We start from the raw sequence: 23,514 nt of genomic DNA on the forward strand, positions 1-23,514 counted from the left end.
TTTAGGGAACTGCCTGGAGTTCACATGGCTGCATTATTCCAGGGGAGGAACCTACCCCAAATCCCCAGGACTCAGCAAGCCCACTATGATGCAAGGTGCTATGGCACACTGCCAAATTGAAACTGAAGTCACTGCTACAGTACATTTTGCTCAGAGGGACAGTAGCCACTGCACCCCTGAGGCTGCACTGCCATTCCACCATGCTCATCATCTAGCTACAGTGCCACAATATCAACTAATTGGAAGCTAGGCCGTATAACAGCTGCAAGCGCGGTACCTAAGCCCATGTAGTGTCCTATTCTCCAGTGTACGGGTGGTTATGCACAACAGAGATGCTGAGCCAAAGCCAGTGAACACCCTTGGTCTGAGATGCAGCCAACTGTCCTGGCCCCAACAAAGCCATACTACTGCCACCACAAATTTCTACATCCTAGGCCACTGAGAAACTCACAGGCATCACCGGTATTGATTACAGCTGAAGAAACCTCATAGAAGTGCACTATGGCACCTACCTAGAACCAAAGCCAATGCACACTACTCAACTGACATTCTAGGACACATATACAGGAAAAAAATAAAATAAAAACAAACAAAAAAAAACCCTTCTCTTAAAAAGCTACTCCATAAAAATGCAAGAAACAACCGTTCCACCAGATGTGCAGATATCAAGATAGGAATACAAGAAACATAAAAAAGCAAGAAAACATAATACCCTCAAAAGAGCACAATTCTCCAATAACTGACCTCGAAAAGCAAAAGAAAATTTACAAAATGGCTGAAAGAGAGTTTAAAATAATAATTTAAGGAAACTCAATGAGACACAGGATAATACGGGAAATAAAATGAAGAAAAAAATTCACAACCTGAATGAGAAAGTCAACAGAGATGAGACATATTATTATAAGGAACCAAACAGAAATCTTGGAGCTGAAAAATACAATAAATAAAATGAACAATACAACTCAAGCTACAACAGAAGACTGGATCAAGAAAAAAAAAGGACTTTTTGAATTTAAAGACAGCTCTTTTGAGATTAACCAGTCGGAGAAAATAAAAATTAAAAAGAACAAAGAATGCCTACAGAATTTATGAGACACCATTAAGTAAATATTCACTATGTAATTTTCAGAAGGAGGAGATAGAGAAAGGCACAAGAAGCTTATCTAACAAAATAGCATCTTAAAACTTCCCAAATCTTCTGAAAGATATAGATATCAGACCTAGGAAGCTTAATAGTCCCAAACAAATTCAACACAAACAGGTCATCCCCAAGAGACATTATGATCAAACTTCAAAAGTCAAAGACAAAGACAGAATTCTAACATTAGCAAAAGAAAAGTGTCAAGTCAAATATAAGGGAATCCCCATTAGACTATGAACACATTTCTTAGCAGAACCTTACAGGCCAGGAGACAATAGGACAATATAATCAAAGTGCTGAAAGAAAAAAAAGTTACATCTTGTTATCACTGCTGTGTGTTCTCTGCTCCTAGACACTCAATTTCTATGGTTCTGTGACCAGCAGGTATTAGGAGAGCCAAAGCTAAGATGCCAGGATCCACAGAAGCCTAGAAATGGACAAATAAATGTGGGTGATATGGCCAAATAAAAATTATAATGTGCCCTCAGCTTCCTAACCAACCTGATGTTTCTCCATGTGGTCCTGAGTGGCTTGGAGTGCCCCCTTATCTTGGATCTACTTACAAAAACATTATAATAACAAAGAATTCCTTACCTCAGCTGGTGCTCTCTTAAAAGTGCCATATCTTGGTTGGATACTAAACGACTCAGGTTATTACAGCAACTCATGACAGAATACTCCCAATCACAGGAAAGAGAAGATAACAGCTAATTCCACTGCCTGCAACATCCTGGCTAACCAGAGGTTTGTTGTTATTGTTGTTGTTGTTGTTGTTGTTTTTCTTCTGAAACAGAGACTCACTCTGTCACCAGGCTGGAGTGCAGTGTCGTGATCTCAGCTCACTGCATCCTCCACCCACCAGGTTCAACTGATTCTTCCACCTCAGCCTCCTCAGTAGCTGGGACTACAAGAGTGCACCACCACACCCAGCTAATTTTTGTAGTTTTAGTAGAGATGAGGTTTTGCCATGTTGGGCAGGCTAGTCTCAAACTTCTGACCTCAGGTGATCCATCCCCCTCAGCCTCCCAAAGTGCTGGGATTACAGGTGTTAGCCACCACAGCTGACCAACCAGAGGTTTTGAATGTGTCCAGCCAACAAATTCACTGCTAGCATAACCAGCATTTAAGAAAGCCAGAACACTAAACATCTCTATAATCAAGGACTTTCAGAGTCTACTTCACCTCCACTAGAGCAGGTACTGGTATCCATGGCTGGGAAACCTGAAGACAGATCACATCACAGTACTCTTTATAGATATCACCCAGCACCAGCCCAGAGTTTCATAGCCCCACTGGATGGCTAGACCCAGAAGAGCAGTAACAGTCACTGCAGTCTGGCTCTTAGGAAGCACCATCTCCAGGAGGAGGGGGAGAGTACCACATCAAGAAATTACCTGTGGGACAAGAGAATCTGAACAGCAGGCCTTGAGTTCCAGACTTCGCAATAAAATAGTTCACCCAAATAAGAAGGAACCAGAAATGTAATTGTTAAGATGATAAAACAGGGCTGTGTAACACCTACAAAAAAATCATACCAGCTCCCCAGAAATGGATCCAAACCAAGAAGAAATCTCTGAATTGCCAGATAAATAATTCAGAAGGTTGCTTATTAAGCTACTCAAGGAGACACCAGAGAAAGATGAAAAATATCTTAAAGAAAATTTAAAAACAATACAAGATATGGATCAAAATTCTCCAGAGAAGTAAGTCTTATAAGAAAAAGCAATCACAACTTCTGGAAATAAAAGACAAATTTAGAGAAGTACAAACTGCACTGGAAAGTTTCAACACCAAAATAGAACAAGTAGAAGAACAAACTTCAGAGCTTGAAGACAAGGCTTTAGAATTAATCTACTCAAAGACAAAGAGAAAAGATTTTAAAAAATAAACAGTGCTTCATAAACAAAGGAGAGAGAAAGTCTTTTTCAGACAAAGGCTTAGAGAATTCACCACTACTAACCCAGCACTATAAGAAATGCTAAAAAAAAGTTGTAAGTCTTGGAACAAAACCTTAAAATACATAAAAATAGAACCTCCTATATTAGTCTGTTCCCATAGTGCTCTGAAGAAATACCCAATACTGGGTAATTTATAAAGAAAACAGATTTAATTGACTCACAGTTCCACCTGGCTGGAGAGGCCTCAGGAAACTTACAATCATGGTGGAAGGCATCTCTTCACAGGACAGCAGGAAAATGAGTGTTGAGAGAAGGGAGAATACCCTTATAAAACCATCAGATCTCATGAGAACTCACTCACTGTCACAAGAACAGCATGGAGAGAACTGTGTCCATGATTCAGTTATCTCCACCTGGTCCCACCCTTGATACGTGGGGATCATTACAATTCAAGGTGAAATTTGGGTGAGGATACAGAGACAAATCATATTATTCCACCCCAGGCCCCTCCCAAATCTTATGTCTATTAAGTACCAGCTTGGCCAGAGAGACCCCCACCCAGGCAGCACTGAAGGAAACTGAGAGGCAGATACCCAGATAGAACAGCAAAGTGGTTGTTTCTAGGGGACTAGCAGCCTTCTGAGCTGAGAACCTCAGGGGCTAACAGCATTCCAGGCTGAAGGGCCCCAAGTAGACTCTGACCCATGCCATTATTCTCTCTGAAGAGGTGATTATTATTAGCAAACAGATGTTCGGTATTTTCTCATAACACAAATTATGCTCTGTAGGTAGCTGGTGCCTGCTTATCACTGATCACAGACAAATTAAAAGGTATTCTTTATGAGGGAGCCAAGGGGGCAGGGTCAGATATCTTTAAGAATTGTTTTAACCAGTATATGATATTTATATATTATCCTGCCATTTTGAAATGCTCCAAGTAGTTTTCCACTTGGGGAGGGCTGGCTAGGTTTTCCTTGCCATTGTTCTTCCTAGCAAACAGTATATTCTGTCACACACTCAGCATTTCTCAGTAGTCATACACTTAGCATTTCTCAACACATGTCCTTACATTTCAAAACACAATCATGCCCTTCCAATCATGCCCCAAAGTCTTAACTCATTAATTCAAGAGTCTGCAATCCAAAGTCTCATCTGAGACAAGAAAAGCTTTCAAAACTAATCATGTTGAGACTAGGCATGGTGGCTCATGCTTATAATCCCAGAACTTTGGGAGGCCGAGGTGGGCAGATCACCTAAGGTTAGAAGCTTGAGACCAGCCTGGCCAATATGATAAAACCCCATCTCTACTAAAAATACAAAAATTAGCTGGATGCAATGGCACACACCTGTAGTCCCAGCTACTCAGGAGGCTGAGGCAGAAGAATTGCTTGAACCCAGGAGGTGGAGGTCACAGTAAGCTGAGACTGCATCACTGCACTCCAGCCTGGGCAACAGACTCAAACAAAAAAACAAAACAAAACAAAAACCTAATCATGCCTTCCGCAAATCCTCCCAAAGTCTTAACTGATTCCAGATTTAACTCAAAAGTCCACAGTCCAAAGTCTCATCTAAAACAAGGCAAGTCCCTTTTGCCTATTCACCTGTAAAATCAAAAGCAAGTTAGTTACTTCTTAGATACAATGGGGATAGAGGCACTGGGTGAATATACCCATTCTAAAAGAGAGAAGTTGGCCAAAATGAAGGGACCACAGATCCATACAGGTCTGAAATCCAATAGGGCTGTCATTAAACCTTGAAGTTCCAAAATGATATCCTTTGACTCCATGTCTTGCATCCAGGTAATGCTGATGCAATAGGTGGGCTCCCATGGCCTTGGACAGCTCCTCCCCTGTGGCTTTGCAGGGGCAGCCCCTCTCCCAGCTGCTTTCATGGACTGGCATTGAGTGTCTGTGGTTTTTCCAGTTCACAGTGCAAGCTGTCAGTGGATCTACCATTCTGGAGTCTGGAGGATGGTGGCCCTCTTCTCAGATCTCTACTAGGCAGTGCCTCATTGTGAAGGCTTCAACACCACATTTACTCTGCACTGCCCTAGCAGAGGTTTTCCATGACTGCTTTGCCCCTGCAGCAAACTTCTGCCTGGTCATCCAAGCATTTCTACACATCCTCTGAAATCTAGGTGGAGGTTCCCAAACCTGAATTCTTGACTTCTGTGGGCCCATAGGCTCAACACCACATGGGACCTGCCAAGGTTTGGGGTTTGCATCCTCTGAAGCCACAACCAGAGCTGTATCTTGGGCCCTATTAGCCATGGGTGGAGCACCTAAGACACAGGGCACCAAGTCCCTAGGCTGCACATGGCAGGAGGACCCTGGGACCATTTTTAGCTCCTATGCCTCCTTGCCTATGATGGGAGGGGCTGCTGTGAAGGTCTCTGATATGCCCTGAAGACATTTTCCCCATTGTCTTGGTGATTAACATCCGGCTCCTCGTTATGTATAGAAATTTCTGCAGCAGACTTGAATTTCTCCTTAGAGTTTTTCTCTTTTACTGCATCATTAAGCTGCAAATTTTCCAAACCTTTATGCTCTGCTTCTTCTTCAATGCTTTGCTGCTTAGAAATTTCTTCTGCCAGATACCTTAAATCATCTCTCTTAAGGTCAAATTTCCCTAGAACTTTAGGGAAGGGGCAAAATGTTATTAGTCTCTTTGCTAAAGAATCGCAAGAATCACCATTATTCCAGTTCCCAAAAAGTTCCTTATCTCTATCTGAGACTACCTCAGCCTGGACTTGATTGCCCACATCACGAATATCATTTTGGTGAAAGCCAATTAACAAGTCTCTAGGAAGTTCCAAACTTTCTCACATTTTCCTGTCAGAGTCCTGGTCAGTTCCCAGGTTGACTGAAAGCTTTGATGTCAGCACTGATGTGACGCAAAGAGTTTTAAAAAGCAAGTTTGTGCCCACATTGGAGGTGAAACTGAAGCAGGATCAAAAAGTCCTTAAGAATACTGGGCTTGCCTACAGCAGCTCCCAGGCTCTGTACATACCTAAAAGCCATTCCCTGAGGGCCACTCTGTATCAGGCTCATTGCTTATGTCAGGTCATGATGCCTCATCCAAAGACCCAAATCACACCACAGTTTTGAAAGTGATAAAGTCAAACACTCACAGGACAAATGTACCAAGGAGACAAAAGGGAAGGAATAAGGAAACCAGAAACCGGAGGAGAGTTCTATGTCTCTTGCTGCAGCCCTAGGTCATCAGAGAGAGCTGCAGAAGTACTCCAGTGATTCTGAGAGCACCAGAAGAACTGACAATGGTAGATTTCCAAATTATCAGAAGCTGGAAGAGTTGAGGGCAGGGGAGCCAGGTTACTTCAGCAGCAAAGTAGTGCAGAGGGTGCAAGAGTTCTTTGACAGCAACAGGAACTTCCTGTACAGAATTTGAACCAGGACTTGACTTGTGGAGATGCCTCGTGAAACACAGTTGACCAAGTATTAACATATATGGAGCAACCTTGATTTCCATGTGTGGACAGGCCAGCTTGGATTAGGAAGACGTGACGAGCCTGGACTGTGGGAGGAAAAAGTTGTTTTGGTAGATTAAAATTTCCTGTAGCAGGGCTCCCAGAATGAACTCTGTAGAGCTTCAGTTACTTACCCTTCTTGCTTAGGCTCTATGTATGTTGAAAACCAGCCTGTGTCGCATGTGTTATTATAATTTTTTGTGGTACTTTCAATATGTGTTTGCAAGTGGGAAAGTGGGAAAAAAGAGGGGATGTCAACACCCCACTTTAAACAATGGACAGATCATCCACACAGAAAATCAACATAGAAACACTGGATTTTGACTACTCATCAATGAAAAATATCCCATGTTCATGGATTGGAAGAATTAATATTTTTTAAATGTCATACTACTCAAAGCAATCTATAGGTTCCATGCAATCCCTATCAAAATACCAATGACATTCTACACAAAAATGAGAAACAATTCTAAAATTCATATGGAATCACAAAAGACCCCAAATAGCCAAAGGCATCTTGAGTAAAAAAACAAAGCTGGAGGCGTCATACTCCCTGACTTCGAAATATACTACAAAGCGAGCTGCATAGTACAGATGGGATCACCCACCACTTTTAAGGAAGAGGCTCATATACAAAGACTGGAAAAGAAATAGAGAGCTACAGTCATGAAGGGGCCACATGGAAAGGGACAGCAGACATCTCACTGGTAACTCATATATAGAGGTGGGAATACACTCTTCAATATCTTGACACAGGCTAGGGAGTGTTCTTTTGTCCACACCTAAGAACCTTGACTGGGGGACTTCAGCCAAGACAGCTGAATAGGAACAACTCCAGAGAGCAGTTCCCAGTGACAGAGACCCAGAAGGCAAGTGATCTCCACATTCCCAAACGAGGTACCAGGTTCATTTCAATGGGACTGGTTGGACAGTGGGAATAGCCCAGAAAGGGTGAACTGAAGCAGGGTGGGAGAAGCCCAAAGAGGGCTAACAGAAGCAGGGTGGGGCACTGCCCCACCTGGGAAGTGCAACTGGCCCAGAAGATTGGAGACCTTACCCCTGCAGCACTCCGGTCCAGATATTGTGCTTCCCCCATAGCCTCTGCAACAGAGGTATACAAGGCTGGTTCAACATATGCAAATCTATAAATGTAATCCATTATATAAACAGAAACAAAGACAAAAACCACGTGATTATCTCAATAGATGCAGAGAAGGCCTTGAACAAAATTCAACAGCTCTTTATGCTAAACACCCTCAATATATTAGGTACTAATGGAACATATCTCAAAATAATAAAAGCTATTTATGACAGACCAACAGCCAATATTATATTGAATGGGCAAAAACTGGAAGCATTTCCTTTTAAAACTGGCATTAGATAAGGATGCCCTCTCTCACCACTCCTATTCAATATAGTATTCCAAGTTCTAGCCAGAGCAGTTAGGCAAGAAAAAGAAATAAAGGGTATTAAATTAGGAAATGGAAGTCAAATTGTCTCTATTTGTAGATGACATGATCATACATTTAGAAAACCCCATCGTCTCAGCCCAAAACCTTCTTAAGCTGATAAGTAAATTGAGCAAAGTCTCAGTATATAAAATCAATGTGCAGAAATCACCAGCATTCCTATACACCGATAGCAGACAGAGAGCCAAATCATGAGTGAACTCCCATTCACAATTGCTACAAAGAGAATAAAATACCTAGAAATACAACTAACAAAGGACGTGAAGGACCTCTTCAAGGAGAACTACAAACCACTGCTCAAGAAAATAAAAGAACACAAACAGATGGAAAAACATTCCATGCTCATGGTTAGGAAGAATCAATATCATGAAAATGGCTATACTGACCAAAGTTATTTACAGATTCAATGCTATCCCCATCAAGCTACCATCGACCTTCTTCACAGAACTGGAGAAAACCACTTTATACTTTATATGGAACCAAAAAGGAGCCCACATAGCCAAGACAATACTAAGCAAAAAGAACAAAGCTGGAGGCATCACGTTACCAGACTTCAAATTATACTACAAGGCTGCAGTAATCAAAACAGTATGATACTGGTACCAAAACAGAGATATAGACCAATGGAAGAGAACAGAGGTCCCGGAAGCAATGCCACACACCTATAACCATCTGATCTTTGACAAACATGACAAAAACAAGCAATGGGGAAGGGATTCCCTGTTTAATAAATGATGTTGAGAAAACTGGCTAGCCATATTCAGAAAGCTGAAACTGAATCCCTTTGTGACACTTTATACAAAAATTAACTCCAAATCAATTAAAGATTTAAACATAAGACCTAACACCACAAAAATCCTAGAAGAAAACCTATGCAATACCATTCAGGACATAGGCATAGGAAAGGACTTCATGACTAAAACACCAAAAGCAATGGCAACAAAAGCCAAAATAGACAAATGGGGTAATTAAACTTAAGAGTTTCTGCACAGGAAAAGAAACAATCATTAGAGTGAACCAACAACCAACAGAATGGGAAAAAGTTTTTGCAATCTATCCATCTGACAAAGGGCTACTATCCAGAAACCACAAAGAACGTAAACAAATTTACAGGAAAAAAACACACAACCCCATTAAAAAGTGGGCAAAGTATATGAACAGATGCTTTTCAAAAGAAGACATTTCTGCTACCAAGAAACATGAAAAAATGCTCATCATCACTGGTCACTAGAGAAATGCAAATCAAAACCACATTGAGATATCATCTCATGCCGATTAGAATGGCAATCATTAAAAAATCTGGAGACAACAGATGCTGGAGAGGATGTGGAAAAAAAAGAACACTTTTATACTGTTGGTGGGAGTGTAAATTAGTTCAACCATTGTGGAAGACAGTGTGGTGATTCCTCAAGGATTTAGAAATAGAAATTCCGGGGTGGGGGGAAATAAAAAAAATAAAAATAGAAATTCCATTTTACCCAGCAATCCTATTACTGCATATATACCCAAAGGATTAAAAATTATTCTATTATAAAGACATATGCACACATATGTTCATTGCGGCACTGTTTACAATAGCAAAGACCTGGAACCAATCCATATGCCCATCAATGATAGACCAGACAAAGAAAATATGGCACATATACACCATGGAATACTATGCAGCCATAAAAAAATGACAAGTTTGTGTCCTTTGTAGGGACATGGATGAATCTGGAAACCATCATTCACAGCAAACTGACACAAGAACAGAAAATCAAACACCCCATGTTCTCACTCATAGGCAGGTGTTGAACAATGAAAACACATGGGCATAGGGAGGGGAACATCACACACTGGGGTAAGTTGAGGGGTGGGAGGCTAGGGGAGGGACACCAGGGAGCAGAGAGACTGGGGAGTGAAAACACTGAGAGAAATGCCTGATGTAGGCAATGGGGGAGTGGGGACTGCAAACCACCATGGCACGTGTGTACCTATGCAACAACCCTGTGGGATGTGCACATGTACCCCAGAGCTTAAAGTACAATTAAAAAAATAATTATATATGTGTGTGTGTGTGTGTGTGTGTGTGTGTGTGTGTATACATATGCATATATATACATATATACACACACACACATATATATGTATGTATGTATATATTACAAAGCTATAGTAACCAAAGATGCATACTACTTGCATAAAAAGAGAAACATAGACCTGTGAAACAGAATTGAGAGCTCAGAAATAAATTTCTGCATCTATAGCAAAATGATTTGTGACAAAGTTTCCAAGAACACACATTAGGGAAAGGACAGTCTGTATAATAAATGGTGGTAGGGGGCCAAGAGCAGTGACTCATGCCTATAATCCCAGCACTATGTGAAGCTGAGTTGGGCAGATCACTTGAGGTCAGGAGGTCAAGGCCAGCCTGGCCAGTATGGTAAAATCTATCTCTACACAAATATAAAAATCAGCCAGGACTGGCGGTACACACCTGTAATCCCAGCTACTAGGGAGGGTGAGGCAGGAGAATCACTTGAACCTGGGAGGTGGAGGTTGCAGTGAGTCGAGATTGCACCACTGCACTTCAGCCTGGGGGCACAGAGCAAGACTCCATCTCCAAATAAATAAATAAATAAATAAAGTTAAGAAAACTGGTCATTCATTTGCAAAATGAGTATAGATGCCCATCTCTGACCCTATACAACGATCAGCTCAGAATGAATGTATTGTAACTTGAGAAGACCTAAAAGTAAATTGTGAAACTATGAAACTACTAGAAAAAAAATTAGAGGAATCATTGTATAACACTGGACCAGGCAAGAGTTTTTTGGATAAGACCTCAAAAGCATGGTCGACAGAAACAAAAATAGACAAACTAAAAGTTTCTGCTCTGCAAAGAAAACAATTTACAGAGTGAAGAGACAACCTCTTCAGAGAAAACATTTGCGAACTACAAATCTGAAAAGGGATTAACTTCCAGACTATATAAAGAACCCAAACAACTGAATAACCAAAAAACAAATAATGTGATTTTTAAATGGGCAAAAGAGCTTAGTGGACATTTCTCAAAAAAAGACATACAAATCAATGGTCCACAGTTATATTAAAATATGTTCAACATCACTAACTATAAGGGAAATGTAAATCAAGGCCACAATGATATATCAACTTGCTCCAATTAGAATATCATCAAGAATACAAAAGAAAAACAAGTGTTAGCAAGGATATGGAGAACAGGGGACTCTTGTACACTGTTGGTGAGAAACTGAATTGGTATAACCATTATGGAAAACAGTATGATGATTCCTCAAAAAACAAAAAATGGAACTACCACATTATCCAGCAATGTCACTGCTGGATATTTAACCAAAGGATATAAAATCAGTAGGTTGAAAATATATCTGCACTTTCATGGTTACTGTGGCACTATTCAAAATAGCCAACACATAAAATCAACCTAAATGTCCAATAAGAGATGAGAAGATAAAGAAAATGAAGTATATATGGAATACCATTCAATCTTCAGAAAGAATGAAATGTTGACATTTGTGACAACATTGATGAACCTGGAGGACTTTGCATTAAGTGAAATGAGACAGACACAGAAAGACAAATAATATATGATCTCACTCATTTATGGAAACTGAAAAGTTGATCTCATACAAATAGAGAGTAAAACAGCAGTTATCAGAGACTGGAGAGGACAGGATCAAGGCAGATTGGCCAACAAGTGCAAAGTTACAATTAGACAAGAAGAATAAGTCCTTATGTTGTATTGCACAGTAGGGTTACTATAGTTAATAATATATATTGAGTATATTGAAATAAGTAGAAGAGAGGATTTTCAGTGTTCTCACCATGAAAAAATGGGAAATGTTTGAAATGATGGATATGCTAATTACCCTAATTTGATCATTTACATAATTTATACATGTATTGAAACATCACATTGTGCCCCATAAATATGTGTAATTATTATGTGTCAATTAAAATGACACAATTAAGATGACACAAATAATGTGTGCTCTGGTTGTCTAATGTAGTGATGTCAGTTGGTGACACGAGAATAAATTCCTGAGTACTGTGCATATGAATCATCCTACTTGAGTGGCAGGAAGTCATATAATTAACATACACAATACAATTTAGAGAACCTGGGGCCCTAAAAAATAAATAACGGAGACCTTTGCTGCTGAACAGCCACAGTTAAGTTTTATGTGAATCATACCTAAGACAAAAGTAATAATTATCAAGAGCTTATCAAGGGTCTGGCACTGTCATCACCACTTGACATACACATGTACCTCAATCATCAAAGCAATTTTGGAGCAGAATTATGTAGCAGAATTGTTAAATTCAAGTCTCATTCCAAACACTTTTTTCTTCTTTTTTTATGTATTCATTGTTAATACACAGTAGATGTAAAGGATACAGAAGTGAAAAGGTAAAAAATGACATAAAATAAAAAGTAAGTCACTCTCCTATCTTCATCCTCAGATACACAGTTCCTCTCTCAACTGAAAATCACTTTGTTAGTATATGTGTACTTGTAGAGATCTATTGCCAACTATAATGGTGGAACATTTTCTTTCTCATTTCAGTTTTATTAGTTTTGCCTCATGTTTTTTGTCAATCTGTTTGCAGGTTCATGAACGTTTAGTGTTGTTAAACTGCTACACCCCAGTGAGTTTAAACAGAAGCGCCACACTCTGAGTTTGTTGAGAGTCCACTTCAATGGCTGGTGTCCAAGAGTCAGCCAGAGCTCAAACCTCTTGGCCCAGAACAAAGGGCAGTCAACATTTTTATATCAGTTTAGGGTCAGGGGGTGGTAAGCAGATTATTACAGAAGCAGAAGGAGCAGGTTAGGGGAAGAGGGTGGTGCCTAACAACAAAATTCTATTTAAAGTTGTTTTTCACTGAGGATGTGGGATAGGCAGTTACACAGTTGCAGGTACAGGATGTATGGGCCAGTGGGCCCTGTTTCTCAGAAAATTGGTTACAAAGATACCAGGTTTCTGAGACTATAAAGCTCTCGGAACAGAATGCCCGACATAGCTAAGGGTGGGTAAAATGGAGTCAGCAGGATTGTTTAAAATGTATTCATCACAGCCAAGCTAGGGTATTTCAGTATCTTCTCAGAGAATAGACTCTTATATCATTACATAATGCTCCTTCATATACCTAATAACCTTTCTCGTTCTAAAATACACTTTGTGTGATATTAATGTGGCTCTTTCAAGTTTCTTTCGATGAGTAACAGCATTGTATTTATTCCTCCATCCCATTACTTTTAACTTATCTGTGTTTTATATTTAACAGAGATTCCTTGCCAACAACATTTACTTGGGTCTTGTTTTATTTTTTTAATCAACTCTAACAATCTTTGTCTTTTAGTTGATATATTTAGACCACTAACATTTAAAGTGATTATTGACATAAAAGGATTAATATCTATTGTCTTTATAACTATTTTCTATTTGTTACATTGGTTCCTTGTTTTTTGTTCTTTCCCCACTGCTCTGGACTGAGTGCGGCTTCCCTCAAATTCATATGTTGAAGTCCTAATCCCTAACATGATGGTATTTGGAGATAGAGCCTTTTAGAGTTAGTTAGGGTCAGATAAGGCCATGAGAGCAGTGCCCTCACAAGAAGAGATGCCGGAGAGCTTGCTCTCTCCATTTATCTCTCTACCATGTGAGGACAGAGAGAGTTAAGAAGCTATCTGCAAGCCAGAAAGCAAGCCTTCAACAGAGGTGAAGACCAGCTATATCTTCCTGGTCTCAGATTTCCAGCCTCCAGAACTATAATAAAGTCATTTATATTACAATACATTGTTATGGTAGCCCTAGCTAACTAAGGCTACTTTTTATCCCACCTGGATACGGGGAGGTTTGATTCACTGGGAGCATTATTGTGAAAATCTATCTTAGTCCTTCTGTTGGCCCCATGGATTCACATTTCTTCCACATACAAGACTTACTAACCACCTCTGAAGAACCCCAAAATCTCATCCCATCACTGCATAAGGCTTAAAGTCCAGGCTATGGAAATCTGGGTGAGGTCCTGATGCAAATGAGGCTTCTTGGGTGAAATTTCTCAAGAACAGCATTTTGAAGCTCTTCTTAAGCCATGGATCTGTGAACTAAGTAGTTATTTTCATGCCACAAATCCAAAATATATTGGTGAGATGGGAAAAAGATAACTTCAACCAGATACTCACATTCCAAAGAGGGAGCAAAAGAGGCATCATAGCAGTCACTGATTTATAACAATTATGCACTCCTGCCAGGCACATGTCAAAACCCACAACTCTGAGGTCGGGAATGTTCGTTACAGAGGTCAGCTCTGTTTCTTACCAGTGGTTCCTTAATGCTTTATTTTCCTTAGCGTTGTCTTTGATTTTTGGCCATTTTAATACAACATGAATTTGCTTAAATTTGGTAGCGCTTCCTGAATCTTCACCTTTAGACAATTTAACATAGTTATGTCCATAGATGTTCCTTCTGCCTCATCCTCTCTCTTCTCCATTTCTGAAATTTCAATTATACAAAACTTTAATCTACTCACTCAGTCTCATGCTGTTCTTCCATTTTCATTTGCTTTTTGATACTTGTGACTTTCTCAGAAATCTTGTTAACAGTAACAGAGCCAGAGCAAGAACACTCAGTTGAGCTGCGATGTAGTGGAATATCAAGTACTTGTTCCAGATGAGTTTGTAGACTCCTCGGACCATTAGGTGTGAGGGAATAGAAGGCTGAATTTACTCTTGAGTAACAGCTAATGGTATGCTGTTGCTCGAAAGAGAGAGAGAAACCATTTGGATATTAAACAAAAGGAAGGTCCATTATTAAAAAAAGAGTGGGGGAATATGGAAGGGAACAAGGTTCATAGAGGGGAGTATTGCATAGAACCTGGGTTTTTAGAAATATTAGCACTTCTCTTATTCTCAATTCAGCATCCTTAGTCCAGACAAATATTCCTAGACATTGTAGTTCAACATACTATATCATCATCCAGTTTTTATCATTACCCAACTAAAGAAGAAAAAACGAAAACATGGATAAAGAGGGAATACATACATGGAACTTCTCTCCCTCTCTCTCACTTTATCAATATTCAGTAATTTAGAACAGGAAAACTTTCATGAGATTTCCCTGCTTATGCACAGCTACTCTAAAACACATGCCCCAAGAATGTGCTGAATTTGCTGCATAGTCTTATGCCCTCACTATGTACAACTAAATGAGGATTTTAGTAGGCAAGGGAGTGGAGTAAGTGTGCTGTAAGCCAGCTATTAGTACTTCCCAAATAACCACTTTCTGCTTATTAAAAGATGATGAAGCAAACCAGTATCTTATAGGATAGTGATTTGGTAGGAAAGTAAAGGGACTCCTTCACTCAAATGAAAACAAAGGAATTCTGAATTCTTCTGAAAAATAAGACTTTACTAGCACAAAGAATATATTCAAGATTAGTGTTTTAAAACAGATAAAATAGGTAAAGGAACAAAACAACAAACAAACAAACAAATCCTTGAAAGATACTATAGCAAAAAAGGTGCTGCACTTACAGGCCCAGCAATCTGTACCAAATATGTCACTTACACACTTTGTGACCTTTGGCCAAATATTTACACACAATAAACCTCAAATTTTACAGTTTTAAAGCAGAGAGAGAGATGCAGGCAAACTCTACCTCAATTACTATTTTAGTAAAAGGATAAAGCAAGAGAGAGCACATGAAGGTACTTTGTAAATCTCTGAGCAACACTGTGCAAATGTAAGACATTATTTTTGTATTGATATCTATTATGAGAAAAATAAAAGATTAATTCAAGACATATTGCATAGTTATGAAAAACTCCGTCCCTTAAGATATGCAGTTAATTTTAAGGGTCCTCATTGCTATAGGCATGAACATTTAATCAGTTACTGGAAGAAGAAAAAAAAAAAAATCCAAAAGAGCTTTGCCTAACAAAAACCAATAAAACAAAGTCATGCCATGTTTCCTTCTCAATCTTCTTTCAGCATTCTTTCACCTTTCCTAGCTGCATGCTTTGCATATTTGGAGTTTTAGGCCATTGAAAATATGCATATTTGTTGAATGGAAATGATGCAACAGAAATAGATGCCATTATAGTGGTTGGTAAAAATCTGGCTTAAGGGACAATATCTACAGTCAAATGTGCAGCTAACCCAGTAAAGCCTGGTTTGCTCTGTTATAGAAAAGGCATGCTAAATTTGCATGAGAGTAAAGAACATTCTTTCCCTGAGGACTCTGTCACTTCTGCAGATACACCTCACTGGTTTTATCTTTCAAGTCAAATCTTTAAAACAAGAGACAGGAAATCATTGGTACAGGGATAGAAAATTTGGAGGTTACCATAAAAGAAACTTAATTTTTTAGCTTTTTTACATTGTTGCAAGTGTAAGCACAAAATAGGAATGCAAATTTTCTTGCTTAGTTAGCAATGTCCTATTTTCCTTAGCTACTCTTAAAGACTAAGTAAGAACACCTTTATGTCATTCTCCTTCCTGATTCTAAAAATAGTGGGCAAAAGTAATTTCACAGTGATAATATAAAAATAACTGCCATTTATTGAGCACCTACTTTAGACCAGTATCTATTACATAATGTCTTATTACATTATTACACTTTGGGGGCATTCCAGGCAGATTTCATCTCATTTACAAATAAGAAAACCAAGTTTCAGAAGGTTAAATAATTTAAACAGGAAACACAACTAGTAAGTGGCAAAGCACAAAATAAAACAAACAAACAAAATACCTTATGGAATGATGGAATTACTCTTTACTTGCTAGGAAAATTTGTTAACCGGGTAACATGGCATTTGCGGAATGGGAATACTGCTTTATTTAATTTCTTGATAACTGAAGAATAATCAGAAAATATGCTGTTATAACAATTGACACTAAATATCTGCTCATAATATCCACTTTTCTTCTCTTTTGTGTAGTGGATGCAGCCAGTTTCAAACCTTTCGGAATAAAGACGGGCTGACAGAGTAGGAAAAATGGGAAGGAAAGAGAGAAGAGGGAAGAAGAGAAGGGGCGAAAGAAGAAACTAAAACATAATTGATTTTTTTTATTATTTCAAAACATCAGGTCATTATTTTATACATGATTTCTATATGTGATTGAATGAGATGCAGGGCATTGAGGTAATTCTATTGTGGAACCTTGTTTTATTTCAGGACTTTTCAGTTGCAAGAGAAAAAAATCCCAAATCAAACCAGTTTTGTTAAACAGTGGGATGGTGGGGGAGATTAAGGGTGATAGCTCATGTAATTAATTGGGAAGTCCACAAAAAGAAGCTAATTTGTTGTTGTTGTTTTGTTTTGTTTTGCCACAGCCAGAGCTAGGAATTCAAATATCATTTTCTGTCCCCTTGCTCTCTTAGTTTTACTTTTCTTAATGGTACCTTAATTCTTGGGCAGGTCTTTTCCATGTCAGAGAAGATGTCCACCTATACTTTCAACTTTAGATTCTCCTTATAGCTATAATGCTAGTTAGTATTCCAGAGAAAAAGCCACACTCCTCTTTTCACAATATCCCTATTAGTCTGCCAAGTGAATGTTGTCTTTACTTGGATTGTGTACCCAAGACTGGACCAATCTCTGTGTCCAGCAGAAGAGAGCATTCTGACTAGCCAGCTCATGTTTTCTATCCCTTATGTGGGAGAGGAACATGATTGACGTTTTCCTGCCTATGTCCAAAAAACGGTATGCATGGCAGAGAAAAAAAAGCAGCAGATATCTGCTGAAACTGCCTAGATATTTTCAGTTTCCTAACAGCTTCCCCTGACATTTTCCTCTTTTCTTCTCAAAGCCAACAAGGAAAAATGAAAAGATAATTGAACAACTTGTGCTAGTTATGTTGAGATTAGTAAAGTTCTGAATGGGTTTTACTTTGTACCATCCCAAAGCAAAGAAGAATGAGACATTTAGTTTATTAAGATGGGGGTACAATGAAAGGAGGTGCTCCCTCTTCCCTTGTTCCTGCTTATTCACTTGAATAAGCCACCAGCTGGCCAAAGTAGACAACCACTTTCTTGTTGCTTGAAGCCTTTGAGCACCAGTTGTTTTCTCATCTGTTCAAAATATGCAAAGAAAATAACTAACCCTGAAGAAAAAAAAAAGGCTCTCACCAATGTATATAATAACTAAATGTAGCAAACCAAAATAAAATCTGGAGAAAAGGTTTTGATCAAAAAAAAAAAAAAAAAAAAAAAATGGTCTTCCTAGGTGTTGGCAAACTTTACTTTGAATACAACATTGTAAATTTGGTACATTTCAATGACTTATGGGTACTAGGACATCAGCCGTGTAATTGGCAGTTTCCGGGTGTTATGTAATATGCCCCTGCTCAGAAACTAGAACCTGAGATGATTCTCAACAGGAAGCATAGATATACAAAATTACCTTAAAGATACTAGCGTCAGGTATGCCAGGATTGGCTGTTATATATTAAAATCTTGTATATATTATATATATATATATATAAGGATTTTCTTTATACATATAAAAATTTTGTCGGAAAGGTACTGATCTGCTATGGAAGCAAGATGAGAAATGAAAATTTTGGTATTATTCATCTAAGAAGTCTCTGGATAAGAGGGTCTTTGAATAGAGTATTTGACTGGTTGGTTCCTGTATTATTGAGATGATGGCCATACAGCAGAAGGATTATGGGCTTCATAACCAGATAAGTCTTTCATCCACCATACAAATATTTTCTTAGCACCTACTATGTGCCAAATACCTTTTCTAGACAGTGTGTGTCAGTGAGCAAAACAGAGAGCCCCTACTCTATGTAACAGATGACAATAAGCATTGATCATAACAGGTAAATTTTATAGTATTTCAGAAAGAAAATACTACAAAAATGAAAACAAGAAACAACATATAATTAATCTGAATGATCAAGGAGTTTTTGTTGAAAAGTGATATTTGAGAAATGATCTGAAGATGGCAAGTGAGTCTGCAAGTGGTTATCTGAGGGAGAATACTCCATGCAGGGAATGGCTACAACAACTGCCTCAAACATAGGAACATTACTGGCATAAATTTCAAGGCCAGGATGACAGGAGTTGAGTGAAGACATAGAAAGGCAGCAAGAGATACAATCAAAAGAAGAGGTTACTGTTGGCCATTGTAAGAACGCCTGCAGTAATTTGAGTGTGAGATGACAGTGGCAGGGTCTGGGGTGGTAGTAATGAAAGTGGTGGAAGTCAAATTCTGATAGTAATTAAAGTAGTAGGAAGTCATATTCTGGATGTATTTCAGAAGGAGAGAAAATATTGTTTATTGAAAGACTGGATGTGGAGTGTAAGAGAGACAACTGTCAAGAATGACTCCAAGGCTTTTGGCCTGAAAGGTTCCAGGCATTACTAGCCATGTCTTCATTGGTAGTTTACTTTATCTCTCAGTTTTCTCCATGGTAAAATGGGGCTCAAATGGTACCAAATGCACAGAATGTTTGGGAAGCTATTAAATGAGATACTGTTTGCAGAGCATCTGGCACATGGTAGACACTAAACCAGTTGTTATTATAAACCACTTCCCTTTTGTGACTCACTCATCAAGCCAACTTCAGAATATGATTTAGCCTTCTCTCCTGACTTCAGAGGAAGGCTATGTCAGCCAGAAAACACAAGAATCTAGGAACCTAGTCCACTCAGCAGCTGTTTTTATTGTAAATGTAGTTAGTCCATTGAGTCTTTCTGAGTTCCCATACTCTCAGTACAACCCTGAGAGATCAATCTCTTCCTAGTAGTTGGAAGATTCTGAGCTAGTGGAGCCTATATCTGTACTGCAGAGTTTTCTCCCAAATTTGACCACTTCAAGAACCTTTTAGTGGACAATCAGTCTCTCTTAAACATATCCTGAATCTATTAGGAGTTTTTCTTTAATCAAATTACAGTAGACATCTAAAATTGAGACTTACCTAGAAATTTTGGGAAATTTATCAACAGCATTACTTTAATTTCAGTCAACTAGATTTAGAGACACTGGTTGTACTCTGTAGTGTAAAAATTTGAAGAAATTTTTTCAAAGGCATTTATTATATCAAAAAAAGTTAATGTAATGTGATTATATTAAACTTACAAGAACAGCTACCATTTCTTGAACATCTACCATGTAACAGGCACTATATTCAACATTTTACATTGCGTAACCTCATTGAGCCCTCAACACAATCCTTCAAGGGACCATTAGTTTAGTTTGGGCAGGCAGGGTCTAGTCCCCAGTGCCTGCATATGGTTCATAAGCAATAAAGACACTTGCAGAGCCAGGTTTCTCTACTACCTTAGACCACGTTTTTATTGTTTCCATTTGTTTGTTTATCTAGTAGAGAGGAGAGGAGGTTGTTTTGTTTTGTTTTGCTTTGTCTATTATTCACTATCATGCAAGTGATAGGTCATGTTTACCTTTAGCTCTTTTTTGCTTGTTTATTACTCTTTGTTTACTGATCTACTCTTTGCCCCTAATCAGACTTCAGAGCACTGGAAATGGGAAAAAAAAACCAGAAGTAGCTGCAATTTCCAAAATATGCTCTGCAGAGCCTCAGGCTTACAAGTGGCTACCTTAAAAATGAAACCTCACCTAAAGAAAGTCTCACAGTAAAGAAAATAGTTTTAATTAAGTTTCATCTAGTGGTTTCCAATAACTACTGACATTCCTGAAACTAGTTCTAAGCAGCAAATAGTAAAAAAAAAAAAAAAAACAGAGAGAATCTCCTTGTTTCTCAATTCAAACTGCTGAAAATCTTTGCAATCCAAGGCAGAAAAGTGAGTAATGATGCTGTTTGTCGGGATGACAGATCAAGCATTAAATTTAGAATCTGAATTGAAAAGCTGCTCATGCAGAATACAGGGCAGCTTCAAGAATATGCCTTAAAATTCTGTCACTCATATCTGTCCTTGTATGATAGCATGGTGTCTGGGGGTGGCTGAACTGGCATTTGCCTCTTCACCTCTCACCCCTGTCCAACCTACACATATTCTAACCCCATAAGAACCACATTTCACATTCAGATAAATGAGAACCAACACATGAAAAGGCAGCAAGCCTCACCTTATTGTTACCCATCTTCAGGAAGAGCTTAAAATGATTTTTTTATTTCAGTCGTTTTGGGGGAAGGTGGGTTTTTGTTACATAGATAGTTTCTTTAGTGGTGATTTCTGAGATTTTAGTGCACTTTCGTCACTCAAGCAGTGCACACTGTACCCAAAATGTAGTATTTTATCCCCCACCCCCTTTCAACCTTCCCCACTGAGTCCCCAAAGTCCATTACATCATTCTTATGCTTTGGTGTCCTCAAGCTTAGCTCCCACTTTTAAGTGAGTACATACAATATTTGGTTTTCCATTCCTGAGTTACTTCATCCAGAACAAAGGCCTCCAGCTCCTTCCAGGTTGCCGCAAAAGACATTATTTTGCTCCTTTTTATGGCTGAGTAGCATTTCACGGTGTATATATGCCATATTTTATTTATCCACTCATTGGTCCATTGGCACTTAGGTTGGTTCTGCATTTTTGCAATTGTGAATTGTGCTGTTATAAATATGTATGCACATGTATCTGTTTTATATTAATATAATGACTTCTTTTCTTTTTGATAGATACCCAGTAATGGGATTGCTGGATCAAATTGTAGTTCTACTTTCAGTTCTTTAAGGAATCTCCATACTATTTGTATGGAGTGGTTGTACTAATTTACATTCCTACCAGCAGTGTTGAACTGCTCCCTTTTCACCACATCACCACATCAATGCCAATATCTACTCTTTTTTTGACTTTTTAATTATGGCCATTCTTGCAAAAGCAAGGTGGTAATAGAGGTGCAAAAGTAATTGTGGTTTTGCATTAAAAGTAATAGCAAAAAACACAATTACTTTTGCACCAACCTAGTATCTTATTATGGTTTTGATTTGAATTTCCCTGATGATTAGTGGCTTTGAGCATTTTTTTTTTCATGTTTGTTGGCTGTTTGTATATCTTTATTTTTAGAAATCCTACTGAAACTATTCCAAAAGATAGAGAAAGAAGAAATCTTCCCTAAATCATTCTTGAAATAGTTTTTTTATGAAAAGGAAGCCACCTTCCCAAACCACTTCTCACCAATTCCTGCCAATAATGGCAGAAAGTACAATACTTGGCTAGGCTCCTCTACCTGTGGTCCCACTCCTTGTTCCACCCCCAATCTGACCCACTCTTAAACCCCACTGTGAATACCAGGTCAGTTACTACCGACAGCGCCCACTACTTGGCTTCTGGTAGTCCTGTTTCTGCAGTATTGGAATCAAATTATCAATTTAAATTAAAGATTTTATTAATTTAACTTAATGACTAGGTTAGTTAATATCTGGGAGGGCTTTTGTTATTTGAAAGAAACACTTACCATCACTTTTATTTTATTTAATGTCCAATTCATTGAACTCATATCTCATTTCCAAAACTATGAAAATTAAATTTCTTTAAACAGTTAAACATTGATTAAAGCCTTACTTAATTAAAATCTCTTCAATGATTTAAACAATAATTATAAATCTACTATCACTAATTCTTTTGAATATGTTTAAACTCCAAAACCAAGAGACAAAATGTGTATAAATCCAATGAGTAAAAAATTTATTGCTACACCTACACCTATTTTTGTAAAAAGTTAGACTGAGTTTGCTTTTTCTCAGTATTTCTCCATTATTTTATATTTTTCTCATTTTTGTTTTTATACCTTCTTTTATTGTAGCATGTTTTTGAAAATGAACGTGCTTCCTCCTTCTCCAGTTAACATCTCAGATTTGTTGAGGTTCCAGGATTTGGATAACCAACTAATTGCTTTTTGGCTAGGCAAAGAATCTACCTACCTCTCCCAAAATGAGTCACATGTGAGCTACTAGTTATCTAGTTAGCTCTCTGAGTTGTTTGTTTGTTTTGCTTTTTATAGTTAAACTTTATATTTTAGCTCACTCAGACTTCTTTTTTTTTTTTTTAAGACAGAGTCTTGTTCTGTCGCCCAGGCTGGAGTGCGGTGGCACAATTTCACCTCACTGCAACCTCTGCCTCCCAGGTTCAAGTGATTCTCCTGCCACAGCCTCCTGAGTAGCTGGAACTACAGGGGCGCACTACCACACCAACTGAATTTTTGTATTTTTAGTAGAGACAGGGTTCCACCATGTTGGCCAGGATGTTCTCAATCTCTTGACCTCATGATCCACCTGCTTTGGCCTCCCAAAGTGCTGGGATTATAGGTATGAGCCTCTGCGCCCCGTCACTAAGACTTTTTAACTTCATTTTTCCACCTAGGATTTTTGCAACCTAGCATCTCACGTTCTCTTCTGTATTTCTTCTTCAATCTTGCATGGCCAGTGTTTTATAACTGATCACATCATTTTGTATAGACCTGGACTACTAACATTATCGGAAACTCACATATGTTTTGTTATAGCATATTATTAGAGGCACCATTGAGGTTTCCCCTCATAGAAAATAAGGCATAGGGCTTGCTTAGTT

The 23,514-nt window shown here is 38.5% G+C and overlaps 1 pseudogene; it reads left to right on the forward strand.

Annotated features, from left to right (window-relative positions):
• Positions 1-319: 319 nt before the first annotated feature.
• LOC108318399 lies at positions 320-6,475 on the forward strand (annotated as a pseudogene).
• The last annotated feature ends 17,039 nt before the right edge of the window (positions 6,476-23,514 follow it).

Source organism: Cebus imitator, unplaced genomic scaffold (assembly GCF_001604975.1).
Source record: "Cebus imitator isolate Cc_AM_T3 unplaced genomic scaffold, Cebus_imitator-1.0 Scaffold218, whole genome shotgun sequence".
Classification (NCBI taxonomy): Eukaryota; Metazoa; Chordata; class Mammalia; order Primates; family Cebidae; genus Cebus; species Cebus imitator.